General features: G+C 45.5%; 1 protein-coding gene across 5 annotated transcripts in view; it reads right to left on the reverse strand.

Moving 5' to 3' along the window:
* TRAF3 (TNF receptor associated factor 3) overlaps nt 1-19,694 on the reverse strand; it is a 158,448-nt gene that overhangs the window by 75,401 nt on the left and 63,353 nt on the right. Inside the window, exon 1 of one of the 5 annotated variants that reach the window (XM_073609351.1) lies at nt 8,317-8,704. The exons of the other annotated variants lie outside the window; for them this stretch is intronic. The gene's annotated coding sequence lies outside the window, so the exon portion shown is untranslated. Of the gene's footprint in view, nt 1-8,316; nt 8,705-19,694 lie in introns of those variants that run through there. 5 annotated transcript variants of the gene reach the window in all.

The following is a 19,694-nucleotide window of genomic DNA, read 5'->3' on the forward strand; positions in this document are numbered from 1 at the left end:
AGTTAAACAAATTAATGGCCAAATATTAATATCCAAGTTTAATTTGCCATTAGCAGTAGCGCTATCAATACAGAATTTGATGAATTGGCGCATGCACAGAAATTGAAAGCAAACTGAAGACTCTGCTGCGCATTGGCCTGCCGGTCGTGGAATTCTTGTAGAAATGACCTTTAATGTGCAGAGGGTCGCTGACCTCTGCCTGGACTCGTGAATGCCTGAGCAGCCTTGTTTATACCTCTTCTTGTTTTTTTCTCTTTAAGTGTCATGTTTTGTTACCAGCTTAAAGGCCAAAAATGCTCAGCGGAGGTCTCTTCAAAAAAAAAGGGGATTTCCAGCTTGAAAACGAGTTGTTTTCAAACACAAACATACCAACGCCACCGCCACTGCGTAATCAGAGGTTGTTAAGCAAACATAGTAACGCTAAATAGACAAGAAAGGAATTTTCAGATCGGGGACTGATTGCTTCAAGTAGAACTCCAACCAAAATCTTTTAGTTCTTGGATGGAGCAGGTAAGGGTTGGAACCTCTGCCAGGTTTCTACTTATCTGTGTTTCTGCTGAGATTCCCCACCAATTCCTGCCCCATAGCCAAGAAGACAGCCAGTAGATGAGCGTATTACACCCAAGTGAGACAATTCAACCCTTAAGAGTTGCCATCAGAATGGGTGTCCCCATTGGAAGATTATCCTCCTGATCTTGTTCAAAAAATTACAACATTTTGGATTCCCCCCCCCCACCCCACCTTCTGACAAAGGAGTGTGTCTCCCCAAAAGGGAACAGACAGCAATAAAAACCAAGGAACATTGAAACTTTGTCCATAATTAGAGAAGAACAGGCTGGAGTTCTCCTTTAAGTTGTACACTTGGTGTGAGCTTCTCTAGAGATACACTTGGAAAGAAACGGGCAATGCCGATTTACTGCTGATGTGTGAGAGACCACATCACGAGCTGTGGATGTGATTGGTTATTAAAGCAGAATTGGCAGTGCTCTGCCTGAGCTGCCCACCTACTCTCATGCAGGACGAATCAAAACTTTTGGAGGGGCTTCGGATACAGTGAGGAAAGCCGTAGCCACAAGACAGCTGTGAGATGGCTCTGACGAATGCGGTATAAAAATGCATAATCACGTCATGAACAGAAAACCTCTCCCTTACTTGGGGAACAATAGCAATCATCCGAAATATTCCAAGTTTAACTTTGAGGTGACAAGGAGGAAGGGCTATTCATTTTATGTTTTTACATCTACTACGCATTAGTCAAATTTATCCCCAAAACATTGTGATGTGGCATCATCACCAGGAGTGTAAAAAGCTTGCATGGAAAGCTACTGGAATTGGCACACCCCAGAACTACATCTCCCAAGAGCCCTTTCCCTTCACACACATACACCCCAGAACTACATTCTCCAAGAGCCCTTTCCCTTTACACCCCCCCCAGAACTACATCTTCCAAGAGTCCTTTCCCTTCACGCACATACACCCCCCCCACCAGAACTATATCTTCCAAGAATCCTTTCCCTTCACGCTCCTCTCCCCCCTAGAACTACATCTTCCAAGAGTCCTTTCCCTTCACACAAATACACCCCAGAACTACATTTCCCAAGAGCCCTTTCCCTGCACACACACACACACCAGAACTACATCTCCCAAGAGCCCTTTCCCTTCACGCACATACACCCCCCCCACCAGAACTACATCTTCCAAGAATCCTTTCCCTTCACGCTCCTCTCCCCCCTAGAACTACATCTTCCAAGAGTCCTTTCCCTTCACTCAAATACACCCCAGAACTACATTTCCCAAGAGCCCTTTCCCTTTACACAAATACACCCCAGAACTACATTCTCCAAGAGCCCTTTCCCTTCACGCACATACACCCCAGAACTACATTTCCCAAGTGCCCTTTCCCTTCACACACATACACCCCAGAACTACATTTCCCAAGAGCCCTTTCCCTTCACACACACACACACACACACACACACACACACACACACACACACACACACACACATACACACACACACACACCCCCCCCAGAACTACATTTCCCAAGAGCCCTTTCCCTTCACACACATACACCCCAGAACTACATCTCCCAAGAGCCCTTTCCCTTCACACACATACACCCCAGAACTACATCTCCCAAGAGCCCTTTCCCTTTACACACACACCTCAGAACTACATCTCCCAAGAGTACTTTCCCTTCACACACACATACAGCCCAGAACTACATCTCCCAAGAGCCCTTTCCCTATACACACACACACACACACACACACACACACACACACAGCAGAACTACATCTCCCAAGACTCCTTTCCCTTCACATACACACACATCCCAGAACTACATCTCCCAAGAGCCCTTTCCCTTCACACACATACACCCCAGAACTACATCTCCCAAGACTCCTTTACCTAGACACACACCAGAAATACATCTTTCAATAGCATTTCCCCACACACACCCCCCAGAACTACATTTCCCAAGAGCTATTTTTCCACACACACACTTTCCCTTTACACCCCCCCCCCAGAACTACATCTTCCAAGAGTCCTTTCCCTTCACGCACATACACCCCCCCCACCAGAACTACATCTTCCAAGAATCCTTTCCCTTCACGCTCCTCTCCCCCCTAGAACTACATCTTCCAAGAGTCCTTTCCCTTCACACAAATACACCCCAGAACTACATTTCCCAAGAGCCCTTTCCCTGCACACACACACACACACCAGAACTACATCTCCCAAGAGCCCTTTCCCTTCACGCACATACACCCCCCCCACCAGAACTACATCTTCCAAGTGCCCTTTCCCTTCACACACATACACACCCCAGAACTACATTTCCCAAGAGCCCTTTCCCTTCACACACACACACACCCCAGAACTACATTTCCCAAGAGCCCTTTCCCTTCACACACATACACCCCAGAACTACATCTCCCAAGAGCCCTTTCCCTTCACACACATACACCCCAGAACTACATCTCCCAAGAGCCCTTTCCCTTTACACACACACCTCAGAACTACATCTCCCAAGAGTACTTTCCCTTCACACACACACACCCCAGAACTACATCTCCCAAGAGCCCTTTCCCTTTACACACACACCTCAGAACTACATCTCCCAAGAGTACTTTCCCTTCACACACACACATACAGCCCAGAACTACATCTCCCAAGAGCCCTTTCCCTATACATACACACACACACACACACACACACACAGCAGAACTACATCTCCCAAGACTCCTTTCCCTTCACATACACACACATCCCAGAACTACATCTCCCAAGAGCCCTTTCCCTTCACACACATACACCCCAGAACTACATCTCCCAAGACTCCTTTACCTAGACACACACCAGAAATACATCTTCCAATAGCATTTCCCCACACACCCCCCCCAGAACTACATTTCCCAAGAGCTATTTTTCCACACACACACTCCAGAAGTATATATCCCAAAAGCCCTTTACACACACACACACACCAGAACTACATCTCCCAGGAGCCCATTTCCCTACACAGTGTGTGGACAGGCTCTTAGGGCTCATTCACACATGCTTTAGTCTCTGAAAAGCAATCTGAATGCGGATTGCTCCACAGAGAGCACTTGATAGGCGGTGAGGAGTTGTATCGCCTCTTCACCACCTGCTTTAACCCCTCGATTGCCACACTACCACACCACAACCACGTACATTGAATGCAGTTGCGGGGTGCCCGCAGAGCAGCCCCATTCACTTGAAGTCAGGGGTAACACTGGATTTTTGACAGGTCAGCAGGTATATTTCTGTACTTGCAGCATTTTGAAATGAATAAAGCACGGTGTAAATGTGCATGCATCTTAGAGATGTATCGTTAATGGATTATTTCTTATCTTCCTCTGACATACGCAGTACACCTATCCTGTGAATCTCACTTTTTATAAGCTGGACTTGTAGACATTCAGACCCAGCCTATCAAAATTGTCTCAACAGAGCGGTCTGTTCCCGCTGGTCGGTGAAATAGAGAAGGGTATAAATAGGTTAAGCACTGCGGTGCGCCTGGCTGTGATTTCACGCCTGCCTCTAATTGAGTGCATTGCTCCAGGGTGTCCTTGTTTCATTTCGTCTCACTCCGCGCTCATTACTCTATTAAAATCGCCGTTCGGATTTTCTAGTAGTGAGGGAACGAGAGAGATGACTCTTCGCAGCTCCTGACTGTCACAGACCAGTCCTATTTTGGGGCAAATTCTTTCCTTGACTGTTTTTTTACATTAATGTATTCAGTTGATGAGGGTAATAAAATAATAATAAACCTTCAGCACTTTTTATGTTAACACATTGAGCAATATTAAAGATTCACAACTTGCAATGCTGCCGCCTCCCTCTCTGTCAGTGCTGCTTCCCTGAACATCTGGTCTTCACAGGAAAAAGCGTTAACAGTGGACAGTGCAGTCTCCAGCCAGTTTGTTAGCTTAGAGAAGGAAGGGGGGAGGAGGAGGGAAGAGCAGGGGAGGAGCCCTGCCATCTTAAGCTATGGGGCTGTGTGTTTCTATTGATGCACACAGTGTAGGGAGACACAACTCTAGTCCCTGCATGCAAGGGTGACTCCAAAGGATGCGGCAAATGAAAGGAGATACCCTGAAACAGGAAACCTGGGACACCGGTCACAGCACCAGCTGAGGCATTTTGGTTTTCTCTTTCCTGGACCCCCCCAGGCACCGCAATGTTGTCTTTTGATCACTTCTACAAATGATGGAAGTTTCAAAATAATTGAAATGAGTTTGTGATATATTCATATACACTTGGTAATTGTGTAACATTTTTCTTTGATTTGAAACTGATACTTCTAATCTTAACAGCAACTGTACTCCTGATGAAGCTAGAAACGAAACGCGTAGAGTCTATGATCCCCCTTATTATCCAGAGAAACTTTGTAGACATTCCAGGGCAGGATCCATCTGTTCCTGCTTTGATATCAGTGTAGGAATGTACTAATAGTCATTTAGATGTTGTTACATTTTTGGGTTGGTCATTAGAGGCTGTGACAGACCCAACCGGAATGGGGGGCTTTTGGAGGGGACTGCAGGCTAGCATCTTGCCTACGATGGGCCCTGGCTTTTGAGAGGGTTCTACAGCCGCAGCCAAAAGTTTTGAGAATGACACATTCATTTTCACAAAGTCTGCTGCTTCAGTGTTTTTAGATCTTTTGTTCAGATGTTACTATGGTATACTGAAGAAGAATTACAAGCATTTCATAATTGTCAAAGGCTTTTATTGACAATTTCATTAAGTTTATGCAAAGAGTCCATATTTGCAGTGTTGACCTTTCTTCAAGACCTCTGCCATTCCCCCTGGCATGCTGTCAATCAACTTCTGAGTCACATTCTGACTGATGGCCGCCCATTCTTGCATAATCAATGCTTGGAGTTTGTCAGAATTTGTGGGGTTTTTTTTTGTTTTGTTTGTTTACCCGCCTCTTGAGGATTGAACACAAGTTCTCAATAGGATTAAGGTCTGGGGAGTTTCCTGGCTATGGACCTAAAGTTTCGATGTTTTGTTTACCAAGTCACTTGGTTATCACTTTGGCCTTATAGCAAGGAGCTCCATCATGCTGGAAAAGGCGTTGTTCCTCACCAAACTGTTCTTGGATGGTTGGGAGAAGTTGCTCTCGGAGGATGTTTTTGTACCAATCTTTATTCATGGAGGTGTTCTTAGGCAAAATTGTAAGTGAGCCCCACTACCTACCTTGGCTGAGAAGCAACCCCACACATGAATGGTCTCAGGATGCTTTACTGTTGGCATAACACAGGACTGATGCAACGTTCACCTTTTCTTCTCCAGACAAGGTTTTTTCCGGATGCCCCAAACATTTGAAAAGGGGATTCGTGCTTGAAAATGACTTTCCCCCCAGTCCTCGGCAGTCCAATCCCTGTACCCTTTGCAGAAGATCAGTCTGTCCCTGATGTTTCTCCTGGAGAGAAGTGGCTTCTTTGCTGCCCTTCCTGACACCAGACCATCCTCCAAAGGTCTTCTCCTCACTGTGCATCTAGATGTACTCCTGCTGCCATTCCTGAACAAGCTCTGCAGTGGTGGTGCCTCGATCCCGAAGCTGAATCAACTCTAGGAGATGGTCCTGGCACTTGCTGGTCCTTCTTGGGTGCCCTGAAGCCTTAACCCCATAAAAAACATTTCCACCGCATTTGTGAAGAAGTTCATTTTCATGGCAAAGAGGGACTTTTCAATTAAAGTGCTTGTAAAGTCAGAAATTTTTTTTTATCTAAATGCAGGGGGGAAGGAGGCACCCAGTCGGGGTGCTAGGCGATCTGTTTCTGGTTAACCAATATCCTCAGTAGTAAGATGGTCACTTTTATCTCCGTTTTGTAAACATTTTTTGTCCAAAATAGTTTTCGGTGTATGAATACACACCTCACCGGCCACGTTATTAGGTACACCTGTTCAAATGCTTGGTAACGCAAATTGCTAATCAGCCAATCACATAGGAAGCAACTCAATGCATTTAGGCATCTAGACGTGGTGAAGACGACTTGCTGAAGTTCAAACCGAGCATCAGAATGGAGAAGATGGGGGATTTAAGTGACTTTGAACGTGGCATGGTTGTTGGTGCCAGACGGGCTGATCTGTGTATTTCAAAAACTGCTGATCTACTGGGATTTTCACACTCAGCCATCTCTCAGGTTTTTCAGAGAATTGTCCGAAAAAGAGAAAATATCCAGTGGGCGGCGGTTGTGTGGAGGAAAATGTCTTGTTGATGTCAGAGGAGAATGGGCAGACTGGTTGCTGATGATAGAAAGACAACAGTAACTCAACCACTCGTTACATCCAAGGTATGCAGACTACCATCTCTGAATGCACAACACATTCAACCTTGAAGTATATGGGCTACAGCAGCAGAAGACCACACCGGGTGCCACTCCTCTCAGTTAAGAACAGGAAACTGAGGCTACAATTCGCACAGGATCACCAAAATTGGACAATAGAAGATTGGTAAAACGTTGCCTTGTCTGATGAGTCTGGATTTCAGCTGCGACATTCAGATGGTCGGGTCAGAATTTGGTGTAAACATGAAAGTATGGATCCATCCTGCCTTGTATCACCGGTTCAGGCTGGTGGTGGGGGTGTAATGGTGGGGGGGATATTTTCTTGGCACACTTTGGACCCCTTAGTACCAATTGAGCATCATTTAAACACCACAGTCTACCTGAGTATTGTTGCTGACCATGTCCATCCCTTTATGACTACAGTGTCCCCATCTTCTGATGGCTCCTTCCAGCAGGATAATGCACCATGTCACAAAGCTCCAATCATCTCACCACTGGACAATGAGGTCTCTGTACTCCAATGTCCTCCACACTCACCACATCTCATCCAATAGAGCACCTTTGGGATGTGGTGGATTCCCATCATGGATGTGTACCGACAAGTCTTCAGCAACTGCGTGATGCCATCATGTCACTATGGACCAAAATCTCTGAGGAACGTTTCCAACACCTTGTTGTATCTCCACCACGAAGAATGAAGGCAAAAGGGGGACCAACCCGGGACTAGCAAGGTGGACCTAATAAAGTGTCTGGTGAGTGTATACTTTTAGTAGTAAATATTTTCGGTGTGGTAGATGGACTAGCAGATCATTAATGTTTTTCTGTACTGCTCTATTCATTGTAAATGTTTATGGCTTGTAATGTCACCTACCAAAAAATAAACAGGATTTATAAAAGATGGACTAGCAGATTTGGACCCTGCCAGCGTGTGTTGGAGGAACTAGGAGTACCCGGAGGAAACTCACACCGGCACAGGCAGAATAGGCAAACTCCAGGCAGGTGGTGTCGTGGTTGGGATTTGAACCGACGACCCTAGTGCTGCTCGGTGGAAGTGCTAACCACTTAGCCACTAAATAATACACTAAGAAATTGAAGCCAAACTCCAGATAATACTTTATAAACAGTTACAGCAAACTGTTTTTCTTCCTTTTGGGGTAAAAGGTTTTACATATAAAAAAGAAGATCACTGTGAGCACCCCTATCAGTGATAAATGGTTTGTCTCATCCCTGTCTCTGCTACATCTGCAGGATAGCTCGTCCCTTTGAAAAACAAGATTACTGGCCAGTTCACCAGGTGAAAATAAAAGGAATGAAAGCCTAAAAAAGAAAACTAATGCAGCCACCACATCTAAGAATTGGTAAGCAGTAGTATGATAAGCAGATAGATTTGCTTTTGGGTTTAATACCACTTTAACCCACAACATAAAAAAGTGGAGTGAATGGAAAGCACGCAGGATGATCAATAAAAAAAAAAAAAATCAACACTCACCTTATGAAGCCAGCGTCCCCATCATTGAACACACTACTACTCCTTCCCAGCCCTGAGCCTCTCTCACCCTCTGCAGATCCATGTAGTAAGACTGATATCTCCCAGCGATGTGCAATGTGTGAGATGAGAAGGGGAATACCTCTATGGAAGATTGCACACATTCATTTTACAGTCCACTTCAGCTGCACTTCCTCTGTGGAAAGTTTCTAAGAGTCTGAGCTGCATCACAAAAGTTTTTATTTTTATTTTTTTTTTTATTTCAATCAAATTGAAAGTGAAATCCCCTTTTTTTTTATTTTTTTTTTTATATAATAGCTTGTTATTGGTCATAGATTGGCCTGGTGCCTAAAAGACACATAAAGCTCTCCTGTGGGGCAGGGAAGAAAGTTACTTCTGAAATAAAGACGCATAAAAAAAAAAAAAAAAAAAGGAAAAGAAAAAAAATATATATATTTTTACCTGTCTATATTATTATCTATTATATTAATTTGCAAGCTCTTATGAGCAGGGCCCTCTGGTATTTCATTTCATTGTATTGTAGTTGTACTGACTTCCCTTAGATTGTAAAGGACTGCGCAAACTGTTGGTGTCTTATAAATCCTCAATAATAACCACTTGCCCTCCGGAAGATTTACCCCCCCATCATGACCAGGCCATTTTATGTGATACTTTAACTGACGATTGCGCAGTCGTGCGACGCTGTACCCAAATTTAATGTATGTAATTTTTTCCTACGAACGGCACTTCATTTTAGTGCGTTTTTTGCGCTTTAAATAAATAAAAAAAAAAAAAAAAGACAATTTTGGGGGGGGGGGGGGGGGGGGGGGAGTTTTTTATATATATATATATATATATATATGTGTGTGTGTATTAGTGTCACTGGTTCTCGCAAAATGTCAGAATGTCCGCCACAATATCGCAGTCCCACTTTAATGCCCCGTACACACGGTCGGACTTTGTTCGGACATTCCGACAACAAAATCCTAGGATTTTTTCCGACGGATGTTGGCTCAAACTTGTCTTGCATACACACGGTCACACAAAGTTGTCGGAAAATCCGATCGTTCTGAACGCGGTGACGTAAAACACGTACCTCGGGACTATAAACGGGGCAGTGGCCAATAGCTTTCATCTCTTTATTTATTCTGAGCATGCGTGGCACTTTGTCCGTCGGATTTGTGTACACACGATCGGAAATTCCGACAACGGATTTTGTTGTCGGAAAATTTTATCTCCTGCTCTCAAACTTTGTGTGTCGGAAAATCCGATGGAAAATGTGTGATGGAGCCCACACACGGTCGGAATTTCCGACAACAAGGTCCTATCACACACTTTCCGTCGGAAAATCCGACCGTGTGTACGGGGCAGTCTTTGGTCGTCGCCATTACTAGTAAAAAACAAATAAAAATTACAGTATATACCCCATAGTTTGTAGATACTATGGCTTTTGCGCAAGCTAATCCTTATACACTTATTGGGACTTTTTTTGTCAAGAATATGTAGAAGAATACATATTGGCCAAAATTTATGATAAAATAAATATATATATATATATACACATACACACACACACACACACACACACACACACACACACACACGTGATTCTGCACAGAGCGGACGTCCTGTAGCAGTAAATCAGCTATAGGCAGGTCGACAAGTGAATGATAATAATAATAATATTATATACATATACACACCCCAATCGGGCATAGCATTATAACAACTGACTGGTAAAGTGAATGATACCGACCATCTCAATGGCATCTAAAAACAGGTGGGATATGTTAAGCAGCAAGTGAACATGTTGTCCCTGAAGTTAATCCTTGGAATGCATTAAAGGGGAACTACACTGCATCTGAGCACCACAAACCAAAAACACTATTTAAATAAATTTTAGTATTCATTTTTATAAGTGATCACATTCCCTCTGTTCTCAGATGCATAAGAGCTGGGGGGAGGAGAAACAGCAATACCCTGAGCTTCCCAGTGAATGGCTGTGCAAGCGGGTGGGGGGCGTTTTAGGACAAGTTTGATCATTGGAGGAGAGTACACTGAGTTCCCACCATAGCTAGAGAACTGACCACGCTGTGCTCTCCTGCTTAGCGTGGTCAGTTTTTAATAGGAAAGCAGAGGGACTGGCAGGAACACCAGGTATTTCAAACAAAGGAAGCAATACAAAGAGAACAGGATACTTTCTCATACAAGTACATGGTACAGCAGGAGCATATCAGGAATAGGAAGTGTTGGGGTAACATACGCTTTATTAATCATTATGATTGTCAGTTCCCTCTAGTGGCCATAATGTAGTATTTTCCCAAGTCACGCTATTTTTATAAGTGAAGAACATTCAACGTGGAGAGAAAATAGCTTAGTAACATTACATTTTGCCGGCATTTCCACAGAGCAAATCCACATGCCGTTCTGCCGGACGGGGGTCACAGCTGCTGGGCGACCCCACCAAAATCCTACTATGGCGCGCCATGAATAGTTGTTACGCCCGCCTGATACAAATATAAGGTGAACCACAACAGATCTTAAATCAGAACCCTGAATACGCTGCAACACACTGAGAATTAAAGCTGGAAAAAGGCAAAATTAAATAAAATTTTAAAAAAGTATGTGGGCAGCCGCACCGTCCCTCCCCCCCCCCTTTTTTTTTTACTATCATTTTACAAAAATGATTACCAGCTAAAAAGGAAGCAAAAATAAGCCGGCAAACCAATCACCTGCTAGAGGACAAAATGGCCAAGAACATTCTACAAAGAGCCCTTCCCCCCACTCATTACAAACCCAAGGGCAATGTGTGCGCCCGCTGTGATTGCAATGGCATCGGGCGCCGTGCCCTTGCCACTTTTTTTTCTCCGCCGTGAGCATTTTATTCTGTTTATTCAAAGCTGAAGAACGCAAAATCTGCACTTCTGTCAGAGCCAATTCCTGATTACGGTCTGGATCTTTTGTACAAAAAAAAAAAAAAAAAAACCCTTTATTATCATACTAGATGTGTGCATGCAAAGACCCGAGAAGAGAGCGCTGATTACTGAGCGACTGTGACATTTCCTGGGCCCTTATTTATAGGAACTGCGCACATACAATGATACAATGTATACATTGAAATATTTGACAAGGTTCTCCAGGAAAGAGTTAAAGCTGAACTCCAGACAGATATAAAAGAATACATCAATAAATGTATTTTTTAAATCCAAGGTGAATAAGAACTGGAATTTACCATCCCCCCCGTACAGCCGAGCTCAGACTTGGGGAGGTAGAAGCAGCGCAAGGACCCAATCAGCTCTGCTGCAGTGCTAAAAAAAAGGAACATGCTGATCGAAGGAAAGATCATAGTGAGAGAGAACAGCTCATCGGTGTGCTACTTCTCCTTTCACTGTCTAGTCCAGTGATGGCGAACCTTGGCACCCCAGATGTTTTGGAAATACATTTCCCATGATGCTCATGCACTCTGCAGTGTAGTGGAGCATCATGGGAAATGTAGTTCTAAAACATCTGGGTGCCAAGGTTCACCATCACTGGTCTAGTCACTCGCTGGAGGGAGGACCATTCTACTTGTCCTTAAAGTAGAAACCCTGTAAGGTTTGTTTTTGTCCTCTTTGTCCCATCATGGAGATTTCCCTTCACTTCCTGTCCCATACATAGCTAAACAGGAAGTGAGAGAAAATCCCTGCAAATTAAGGGAATTCCCTGCACTTGTTGTATGAATCTTGTAAATGCTTGATTAAGATTGTGAGGGGGGGGGGGGCGTTAATTTTTTTATTGATTAATTGTGCGGCTCTAAACTGAAGCATAGTAAACGGTGTTTATTTGGGGGGGGGCTGTCGGGTTGGCTGTATGGGGCCCTGTGGTTTCTAACAGCAGCCCTGCATACATAAACCTTGATTCGCACTTGGGAATAAGGCCTAGGAGCCTAGGAATCTTCAAACTACGGCTCTCCAGCTGTTGCGGAACTACACAACCCATGAGGCATTGAAAAACTCTGACATTCACAGACATGACTAAGCATGATGGGAATTGTAGTTCCTGAACAACTGGAGGGCCATAGTTTGAAGACCCCCGGCCTAGAACCTAGTACACATGGGCTGAATGTCGGGCGACATTGGCCAGTTCAATGAAAAAAAAAAATGTCCGACAATAAATATTTGGGAAAGTTTGTGGGAGGCCGAGAGAGTGATGATTGGTATGTAACGTCACAAATATCATCAGTCATTTTTCATACATCCTGTGCCCAATGGGTCCTCTAGGGTTAGAGAAGAGGGATTGGTGCTTGTAAAGCGTGTCGGCCTTAAAGGTACTGGTAAAATTGCCTATGTACAAATGCCATCTCAGATTGGAGTTCCGAAAATGACTTTGGCGTCCCGTCCCCAGTACGGTTGTGCAATAAATTTCACTACCTTCCCTCTCCAGTCTTGAAACCCTTCCAGCTTAGCCAACTCAACATAACCGGGGTTCTGTCAGAGTGGGCAAATACCTGGACACATGAAGAGTGGTTTTTAAGGTACATCAAAGTCTCCTCAGAAGGTCCGCTGGTGAACATTGGGCAGGATGGTCTGGAGGGGCCATTTCTAGATGGAAGAGAGCTGAAATATCAAGGCCCGGGAGAGTGATCAAGCGAGCGATAGGGTCCTCAGTGATCCAGTAGGTCAAGGCCGGTTGGCTGTTGAAATTGAGCCGCTAAGAAATATATCCTAGGGTCAGGAACTGCTAAGCCCCCCAGAGCCCTTGCCACACTATAAAGTAGATAACCTGATCCTAGTTGGTTGTTAACCCTCTTTTTCTATTTATTTTTAACATGGCAAGCAGATGTGAACCCAATCGTATAAGACTTCCCTTTGCACATTTTTGGAAAACAGAGAAAACGTTTTATTATCGTAGAATATCTACTCTATGCACAGCTTGGTTCATAACCCTCACATTCCATTCATATCTGGCCTTACATCTCCCTCCTGGGCTTTTCCCAGATAAGTCAGAAACCTTTGTGCTTTTGTTTTCTTTTAAGACGCACTTTCGTCATAAAGACGGTGGAGAAACATCTCCGTAGAACACGTTTAAGCTGGAATTTCCAGTCCCAGGTCCACAAGATTTCACTTCTCAAGAGTCTAAAAAAAGGACTTGTTGCATGTATAAACCTGAGGAGCTCATTGTGTGAGCAAATCCAGTGTTCAGCCAATCACTATAGGCGGTGATGGCGAGGTCATCTGAGGAGAATAATTTATATTGTTTAACAGCAGTTTTTACTGGTTGATGACCCTTAAAGAATAACAAATCGCCTCTGGCTGAGCAATGTGCATTGGAGAGATTTTAACAAACTGTGTAGCAGATTCTTTTCTGAGTAAATAACTGTGTTTTCCCCAATGTCCTTTTCAAACTGATTCTTAATGGGAGGGTCTGAGTCATTATAATCGCCTGGTGCACTCTCAGTGTTCTAATGAGGAAAGCTGCAGGGTTAACATCCACTTAGAAGTATTTAACCCTTGGGGAGTATCTCCCCAAAACTGAAATTCGTATTGTTGGGGATGCCTAAAATCTGACTTGCATCTTAGTGCAGACTACTGGGAAAATCAGTGAGGCAATCATGCAAACACAATATGACATTTCTAGGGGCGTTCTGTGTGTCTGCAACCTGGAGTGATGCTGTGGTGTTAGTTGGTAAATGGTAATAGGCAGCGCAAGTGGCTGAGAGGTTTGGGTGGACTACAGTGAGCTGTTGGCTTCCTATATCTCCTAGACTCCCATGAGGAGATTTTATATAGGAAGTAAATCACACACTTGAACATGCTTACAAGAGCAGAGAGTAGAACCTTGGTGCCCTACCTGTAGCCCTCTGAAACCTTTTGCGCGGCCCCTGGGGTCACTGCAGCTACTACTCTATGTCCACCGCCTCTAGCCATCCTCTGTAGCATGTCCACCGTCTCTGACCATCCTCTGTAGCATGTCCACCGTCTCTGACCATCCTCTGTAGCATGTCCACCGTCTCCGACCATCCTCTGTAGCATGTCCACCGTCTCCGACCATCCTCTGTAGCATGTCCACCGTCTCCGACCATCCTCTGTAGCATGTCCACCGTCTCCGACCATCCTCTGTAGCATGTCCACCGTCTCTGACCATCCTCTGTAGCATGTCCACCGTCTCTGACCATCCTCTGTAGCATGTCCACCGTCTCTGACCATCCTCTGTAGCATGTCCACCGTCTCTGACCATCCTCTGTAGCATGTCCACCGTCTCTGACCATCCTCTGTAGCATGTCCACCGTCTCTGACCATCCTCTGTAGCATGTCCACCGTCTCTGACCATCCTCTGTAGCATGTCCACCGTCTCTGACCATCCTCTGTAGCATGTCCACCGTCTCTGACCATCCTCTATAGCATGTCCACCGTCTCTGGCCATCCTCTGTAGCATGCCCAACGTCTCTGGCCATCCTCTGCAGCATGTCCACCGTCTCTGGCCATCCTCTGTAGCATGTCCACCATCTCTGACCATCCTCTGGAGCATGTCCACCATCTCTGACTATCCTCTGTGACATGTCCACCGCCTCTGACCATCCTCTGTAGCATGTCCACTATCTCTGACCATGCTCCTGTGTCACACCCATAAGTCTTTGGCCATATCCTTTTGTGTGTCTGCTGTCTCTTGGCACTGAATATACACTGAATACCGTATATTGATTGGTTTGCGCAAAAGTTATAGTGTTTACAAAATAGGGGATGGATTTATGGAATTTTTATTATTTTTTTTGAGCTGGTTGGCAAGCGGTTAATGATCGAAAAAGTAGTGGTAAACTGCCTACAAAATGAGACAACCGAGTATAGCGCCAAATATCCATGTACCTATATCTTGTTGGACCACATATTATTCGTATAGATTTCACTTTAGAGTTTTCGGTCACATGGTGAAGTTGGGGTTTGTCCTCTAACAACCATGACCTAAACCCTTTATCCAAGAAGGAATGGTGTAACAAGGGCATCAAAGGGGAATTATATTTCCATAAAGTATCGGGAGTGCAATACAATAGCCGATAGATCAGTTTCTGCCATAGTATGTTCCATTTGTACCCACAACCTGGAATCCTCTACATATTTCCAATCTGATATTCGGGTTAAGACTATTGCCTGGTAATATAGCTAAAAATTAGGAAGAGCTAAACCTCCAGCCCCTTTAGTGCGATACAATACATCCCGGGAGATTCTAGAACGCCGTCCTTTCCATATAAAATGGGAAACCAAGGATTGAAGGGTAGAAAAAAAAAACCAGAAGTGACTCCTAAGGGAATCATTTGAAACATGAATAAGATACGTGGTAGGATATTCATTTTAACTACCATATATACTCGAGTATAAGCCGACCTGAATATAAGCTGAGGCACCTAATTTTACCATAAAAAAACTGGAAAAACTTATTGACTCGAGTATAAGCCTAGGGTGGGAAATGCAGCAGCTACTGGTAAATTTTCAGGATGCGGTGCGGCACGGACAACACAGCGGCTGCCGGCGTCACTGTGCCCATCAATGCAGCCCCACTGCCCATCATTGCAGCCCTAACGTGGTCACCATTGTAGCCTCACTGTGCCCAACACCGCAGCCTCACCATGCCCATAATTGTAGCCTCACTGTGCCCATCACCGCAGCCTCACCATGCCCATCATTGTAGCCTCACTGTGCCCATCACCGCTGGCTCACCATGCCCATCATTGTAGCCTCACTGTGCCCATCACCGCTGGCTCACCATGCCCATCATTGCAGCCTTACCATGCCCATCATTGCAGCCTCACTGTGCCCATCACCGCAGCCTCACCGTGCCCATCATTGTAGCTTCACTGTGCCCATCACCGCAGCCTCACCATGCCCATCATTGCAGCTTTACTGTGCCCATCATTGCAGCCTCACTGTGCCCATCACTGCAGACTCACCGTGCCCATCATTGTAGTCTCACACCCATCATTGCCGCCTCATTGTGCCCATCATTGCAGCCTCACCATGCCCATCATTGTAGTCTCAAGGCCCTTCATTGCCGCCTCATTGTGCCCGTGATGGCAATCTCACTAGTAGTGACTGTGCCCATTCATGCAGTCAGTACCTGGATTGCACAGTGGGCATTTCCCGCTGTATCTCGGAGCTCATTGTGAATCTTTCGGCCACGCTGTGACAAAAGTCCCGCCCTCCTCCTAGACCAGCTCGTGTAATAGACGCAGTGTTCTGTCTATCACACGAGCTGGTCTAGGAGGAGGGCGGGACTTCTGTCACAGCGCGGCCAAAAATTTGAGAGTCAGCGCTGAGACACAGCGGTCTCCCGCTGTGTAAGGGAGGGAGAGAGGGGAGCGCTGCAGCCACAGTGCAATGCATCCCCAGGACAAGCAGTCTAATGTCCGGTATCCCTGCCCTTACCCGAGTATAAGCCGAGGGGGGGTTTCAGCATAAAAAAAAATGCGCTGAAAAACTCGGCTTATACTCGAGTATATACGGTATATTTATTTTCCCCCAACCAAGTATGAAAAATATAAGTCCATTTACGTAAATCAGATTTAATTTCATTCAGGAGAAGAAGATAATTACATTGAAACATGTCTGACGGGCTGTCAGACATATCAGATAGGAAGTCACTTAACTGGAAAACCCCGAGCGCATTCTACAGAACAGGGAGTGAAAGGAGAAGAGCGTTCCACTGGCTTTGATCACGGCGGGTTTTGTTTTTTAGGAATTCCATCATTCCTGGTAAGTCCACAGAATTAAAAAGGAATCTGAACAGGAAGCAGGTGTGTGTGTGTGTGTGTGTGTGTGGGGGGGGGGGTGCTTCAAAAATACCGGGCCGAGCGAAATATCTTCATCTGCACCTTAAAGCTGAACTCCGAGCAAAAGCCAACACAAGAGTCATGTGTATTCTTGCTTGAAACTCGGTGTGCTTTGTGTATTTCTTCCAGATCTGTGCAGTCATCCAACGTAAAACTTCCCGTAATAAAGACCGCTCACTACTGCGCCCTTTCCTTGTGCAGGGTGACTGGTCTCGTCTCCGCCCACTCCTGTAGTTCTATACAGGCAGTAGTGGGTGGAGCCAACTATTACCAGTGCAGAAACTGCAACGGGGAACATTAGCAAAATAGTCACAAATGATCTATTAAGTCCTAGTCACCATAGATTGTAAGCAGTTCCGCGCCATTCCACTGTTTGGCGCATTAAACTTCCCATTCTATGCCCCCTCAAAAAAATATACGCAGTGTTCTCCATCATATGTCCAACAAACTGTGACTCCTTCAAAACGTCACAAATTGGATTTTCCCCATTTCTGACGCACATGTCGCATTTTACAGGAAGGTTCATGGCAAATCATTTGTTTATTTGCTGGCATAGTAAAAAAATTTCGCAATCTGCCCTATACAAATGTTGCAACGACTGATAGTTTATCGTCCCACTATGTACATAAGAACGACAACTTGCGACAAGCCCTTAACCCCTTTTTACATGGGGCTTTATGATCAGGTGACCGTTGTGATTGGCTGGTCACATGATCAGGAGCCCGCCCTGCCGTCTCCAAATCATGACTATAGAGACAGAAAGGTGTTGGTGACAGCTCGGTCACTGTGCTGGGATTGGGCTCTCAACAGAGAAACCTCATCCATCCATGTGTGGTGTGTGTAGGCATTACAATCGACACCTTTTTGTCACCGTGCATGTGTGGTGCATAGGCAAAAAGAGGTTAATGTGGAACTTAAAGAGGAGCTTCAGTCGCCCACCAAAAAAATAAAGTCAGCAGGTACAAATACTGTAGCTGCTGACTCTTAATATGACACTTACCTGTCCAGGGATCCAGCGCTGTGCTCACCCGAGCCAATTCTTCAACTGGCTTTGGGTGCAGGTGTCGGCGTCTCAAGTAATGCCCCGTACACACGATCGGACTTTCCGCCAGCAAATGTTGGCTAGCAGGTTCTCAAATTTTCTGGCAACAAATGTTTGTTGTCGGACTTTCCGATCGTGTGTACACAAGTCTGTCGGACAGAAGTCCATGCATGCTCGGAATCAAGTACGAGTCGGAAGCGCTCGGTCTTGTAAAAACTAGCGTTCGTAATGGAGGTATCATGTACGTCTTGTACGCCACTACGTTCGTAATTGTTGGCCAACATTTGTGTGATCGTGTGTATGCAAGACAAGGTGGAGCCAACAATCTTCGAAAAAAGAAAAACATGGTTTTGTTGTCGGAAAGTCCGATCGTGTGTACGGGGAAAAAGACAAAAACAGGAGTGAAGTCTCGGGGCCAGTTTCCTACGCCATGGGAATGGTCCCGTTGTCTTCTGGGACTTGTGATGTGTCCCAGAAGACTGTGGGGGAAGAAGGGGGCAAACTTCTGGCTCTAATCTGGGCCGCAAGTGGGAGCGGGTACCTATCAAAACCAGGTCCCCGCTCCCCCCCCCCCCCCAAAATGGCAAATGTGGCACCGGAAGGGGGGGGGGATGCGGATGTAAACAAACAGAACTTTCCCCTTTTGGGCTTACCTGTAGGTAGAATGAATATCTCCTAAAGTGCACTGTTTAGGAGATAATCATCCTGCATGCAGCCAGTGACATTATCGGCACATGCACCCTGCAGATCTGGCATACCTTGCCGGAACTCCAGAGGTTCGCGCCGGAACCGAGTGACGTCATCGCAGCTCCAGCCAATCACACAGCCAGAGCGTGCAAGCCCGGAAAAAAGACCGGATGAAGATGTCAGCCCTCTCAGCAGTGACAGCACGCTGCGGGGAGGGCTTTATTCTAAGGCAAGTATTCCATAATGTGCTAGTATGCTATGCATGCTAGCGCATTATACAGGTGTTTTTTTTTTTTTACCAGACGCAGTTTACAACCACTTTAAGCTGGGGGTCAAAGTTAGGAGTTGTTGGCAGAAAAGAAATGCCAAATGAAAAGCAAAACGTCCCTTACCACCTCCCAAAAAAGCCTCTGCCTCCTAACAGCACACTCCCCCCTCTACCTGCCCTGCAGCCAGTGCCGGGACAAGGTCACCCAGTGCCCAGGGCAAAGATGCCAAACTGCGCCCCCCCCCCTCTTTCCCTTAGAGTTAGGGTGCCCCCATCCCTGCAACAAACCACTGCGCCCAGGGCTGCCGCCCTTCCTGCCCACCCCTTGTCCCGGCCCTGCCTGCAACTCTGCAGTCTTTTCCACATTTGACACCTCCTGGAGTGTCAAAAGTCTGCCTTGCCTCCCCTCCCCAGCTGCACACTTTAGTTTCTTCCTTATTGCACGTACACATGATCCGAAAATCGGACGACAGATCATCTGACTTTTTTCGTTTAATAGTCGCAAGTAGAAATTGAATAGGTTACTAAAGTCACGAAAATTCTCGTACGGCAGAGAAAAAAAAAAAAAAAAAATGATGTCATGT

The sequence above is a fragment of the Aquarana catesbeiana genome, linkage group LG13, assembly GCF_042186555.1.
Source record: "Aquarana catesbeiana isolate 2022-GZ linkage group LG13, ASM4218655v1, whole genome shotgun sequence".
In the NCBI taxonomy this organism is placed as follows: Eukaryota; Metazoa; Chordata; class Amphibia; order Anura; family Ranidae; genus Aquarana; species Aquarana catesbeiana.